Source organism: Gossypium hirsutum, chromosome D06 (genome assembly GCF_007990345.1).
Source record: "Gossypium hirsutum isolate 1008001.06 chromosome D06, Gossypium_hirsutum_v2.1, whole genome shotgun sequence".
Classification (NCBI taxonomy): Eukaryota; Viridiplantae; Streptophyta; class Magnoliopsida; order Malvales; family Malvaceae; genus Gossypium; species Gossypium hirsutum.
The window spans coordinates 41644043-41648168 of record NC_053442.1 but is presented as its reverse complement, the minus strand read 5'-3'; the positions used below and the strand labels follow the sequence as shown (position 1 = coordinate 41648168).

General features: G+C 35.0%; 1 pseudogene; it reads left to right on the top strand.

The window, feature by feature from the left end:
• Window positions 1–589: 589 nt before the first annotated feature.
• Window positions 590–3464, top strand: LOC121218409 (putative cysteine-rich receptor-like protein kinase 30; annotated as a pseudogene).
• The last annotated feature ends 662 nt before the right edge of the window (window positions 3465–4126 follow it).

Genomic DNA, 4126 nt, shown 5'->3' with positions numbered 1-4126 from the left:
AGAATTAAAAAAAAATGGAGTACACGGGGTTGCCATGCGCGCTTCCATGTTTAAAAATTTAACATTTTAGTTTAATATTTCTATTAAAAAAAATAACAATTTGGCTCTTCATGAAAGTTAGGTGTTCAAATTCTAACTCTTTTTAAAAGGTTGAGGATCAAATTTATCCCATAAAAAAGAATAAAAACCAAATTATCAAAAGATATAAATATTAAAGACTAAATTTATCATCATATCATTCTTTTATTAAGTTTTGGGTAATATTATTTTGGGCATCACTATTTAATTGCAATTTCTGTTATGGACCCTATTATATTCCATTTCATATAAGTTTTTATTGTTTCAGTTTAGTGCACCATTATTTGTTATTATTTGCTCCTTCAACAGTACCAGTATAACCAACCTAAGAAAGATAAATTAACGTAGAAATAGGATGAGTGACGGATCACGTAGTTTGGACCCATAAGAACGAAATTATTCATTTAATATTTCCCTTGATTTGATTATAGAACTTTTGACTTAAACATGCCAAAAAGACAATTCCAGAGCGTGGAAACCTGGAGGAAGATCGCTTTTTCCCCTGCATAAAATGAAGAAGACATCTCAAAACATAGATGCACAAATGCAGTGCACTCCAGACATATCACAGGAGGAATGTGATTCCTGCCTACTGGCCGCTAAGAGTTCCTTTAAAGCATGTTGCCATGGGAAGCAAGGAGGTTATGTTCAGAAGCCTAACTGTATGTTTACATTCGACTTGATTCCCACAATTACGCAAGGTTAGTACGCATCTAATTAAAGTAAATGAAAAACCTACTACTACTCTTATCTCTTTTTAACTTCTTCTAGTTGTCAAATATTATACTTACTGCTAAATTAAAATTTTGAAATATTGAAACCAAGTATTCATCCAATCTTTTAATATGGTTTGAGAGCCTTCTTTTCTATTCCTTCGTACCCTCATCATCTCTGATTGCATTTGGATCAAACAAAAAAACTGCAGCCTTTCCTTCTCCTTTTCATTTGTTAGAACAAAAGAAATGACAATTCCACAGTTGACTGATTAAGTGGGTTAGCCAATCAATTTCTCTTGTATTCATCCAATGTGGAGATGGGTGTCAGCACACTTAGCATCTAGTCTATACGATGTCCTAAGAAATGAGTTGCAAGTTGTGATTTGTTGTTTCGTAAGGGTAGTTTGAGTAGTTGTGTTTCTTGTTAATTACATGTAGTTCCCAAGATTTTGATAAGATCTGTTTATCTTGGAAAGACCAAAAACCAGAGAAGAATCAGAACAAATCAATCTGGGTTCCACTTGGTGAAAGTTTATCGGCAATTCTTGGACTAGCTTTGGTTTCTGCTTGCGGTATCTTCCTATGGAAAAGGACAGACATTCAAGGTATGCACTATTATATCAAGTTGACATTTTTCCAATTTTGGCTATAATCTTACGCCAATCACATTATATCTTATTACAGGGGATAAAGAAGATAGCCAAGAAGTTCAATTACTTGACTTGGTAATCGGAAGCGGGAATCATGAGAACTCAAGCGAAAATGTTGAAACATCTCAAGAGTTTCCTTCAATTAAATTGGATATTTTACAAGCAGCGACCACTAATTTTTGTGATGAAAATAAGCTCGGACAAGGTGGATTTGGCCCTGTGTACAAGGTAATTATGATTAGAATTTTCTTTATGATGAAGCCTACAAAATATAAATGTTAATATGTTAATTTCCAGGGCACACTAGCAGATGGAAACGAAATTGCAGTTAAAAGGCTTTCAAGAGCTTCCAGTCAAGGGCTGCTTGAGTTCAAAAATGAAGTCATGTTAATTGCCAAACTACAACATAGAAATCTTGTGAGGCTCTTAGGATGTTGCTTAGAGAAAAATGAAAAGTTACTTGTATATGAATTCCTGCCCAATAGAAGTCTTGACCTGTTCCTATTTGGTTTGAGCCTTAAACCTTTAAATAGCGACATTTTTCTTTATACATTAACAAAATGAATTTGAATATTTAACTAGTGTTTTTTTTTTGGAACGTTTATTAGATTCAAGTTTGGCTACACAATTGTCTTGGCAAAAGCGATTCAATATTATTAAAGGAGTTGCCCGAGGTATCATGTATCTGCATGAGGATTCTCATATTAGAGTTATCCACAGAGACCTTAAAGCAAGTAATGTTTTACTTGATCATGAGATGAATCCAAAAATATCAGACTTCGGCATGGCAAAAATTTTTTGTGGAGATCAAAATGAAGCAAATACAAATAGAGTAGTCGGAACATAGTAAGTCCTATGGATTCTTCCCAACTTGTTCTCTCAAAATGTGTCTTTTGTAATTTGATATTTTATTCTTCATTGTTTCCAATTTCAACTTAATGAGATATATAAAAATCTTCCATTTAACTTGTTAGAAGGAAAAAAAGATTTATCCTCTACTTCAAAGTCATGCAAGTTAGAAGGATCCCGTGCAATTAATGATTTATTGTATGTTCCCTGGTTAGTAGTTAACAAAACTAAGATGGGTTGTTATTGAAGGTATCTTTTATTTGATTGATACACATTGAAGAATAGGTTTGCTACTTTGTAAAGTTGTTTATGATTATCTAATCTTGTTTTAATCTTTCTTTGTTTTTTATGAGCTAAAATAGTGGATACATGGCGCCCGAATATGCTATGGAAGGACTCTTTTCTGTCAAATCAGATGTGTTTAGTTTTGGAGTCATTTTGTTGGAAATTATAAGCGGTAAAAAAATAACGGGTTTCATCTTTCAGAACATGGTGAAAGCCTTTTGACATTTGTATGTGTCCTACTCTATCTTCAATGAATAGATTAACACTATATTATATATATTTGGCTAAATGTATGTAATAATTGTAGGCATGGAAATTATGGTCAAAAGGTGAAGGAATGGAACTAATAGACGAGCATCTTGCTGGTTCAAGTGTGCCAACAGAAGTGCTTAAATGCATTCAGATTGGTTTATTGTGTGTGCAAGTAGATCCAGCAAATAGACCAACTATGTCAACTGTCATTGCCATGTTGGGAAGTGAGACCATAACGCTTCCTCTACCAGTAGAACCTACATTTTACGTTGGACATTTTGTTGCAGAACCAATTCAACTCAGTTTCACTGATAGAATATTTGTTGAAAGCTGGACTGCAATGCAACATGGAGCCAGAAGCATGCTACTGTCGAGACCAGCAGCTATCAAGCTCAACTCATTTTGCTTGGCGCGCACGAATGGTTTTTGGACCAAATGAAGCAACTGACATTGCTGTTTTGTTTTGATGTAATTTAGTTCAGTTCAACTCTAACTAGTTTCCAAAGTTAGTTGGATTAAGTTTGTGATTGGATTGATGATGTAAAAGCTGATATGTCAGCTTATTTTGTATTTGACTTAAGCTTGTATTAGTTTAGTTTAAGTGGGAGTAGTTATGTCATTAGGTAACTGTCAAATGAACCAAAATTTGTAACTCTTTTATATATTCAAATTATGAATGAAAATTAGTAGTGTTCAGTTACAATTTTTGCTGGACATTCAAATCTTTGCTTGCTGCCCTGCTTGTTTTTCTTTTTCTGCTTCGATTATTCTTGCATTTGTGTGCAAATCTCTTTGTTGCTGCTGCCATTGTTCCTACAAATGGTATCATGAGCCCGAGTCTTTGAGGGGCCTTTGCATGCATTCTGTTGATTTCAATTTAAAATCTACAGCAAAGCTTAAAACTAAAAAGGATCGAAGCACTTAAACTCAGTTTAGCAAGATGAGTTTCACTCCACCACCTCCACCAGTGTTCACTGGAGAAAACTATCACATTTGGATAGTTAAAATGAAGACTTATCTTCAGGCACACGATCTTTGGAGTGTGATTGAGAATGATGCTGAACCACCTCCATTGAGAGCCAATCCCACCATTGCACAGATGAGGCAGCATGCTGAGGAGCGAGCCAAGAAGCATAAGGTTATGGCCTGCTTGCAAAATGGAGTCTCTGATGTGATATTCACTCGTATCATGGCCTGTGACTCACCAAAACAGGCCTGGGAGAAGCTGAAGGAGGAGTTCATGGGGATTGACAAGACAAGGCAACAGCAAGTGATCAACCTCAGGAGAGATTTTGA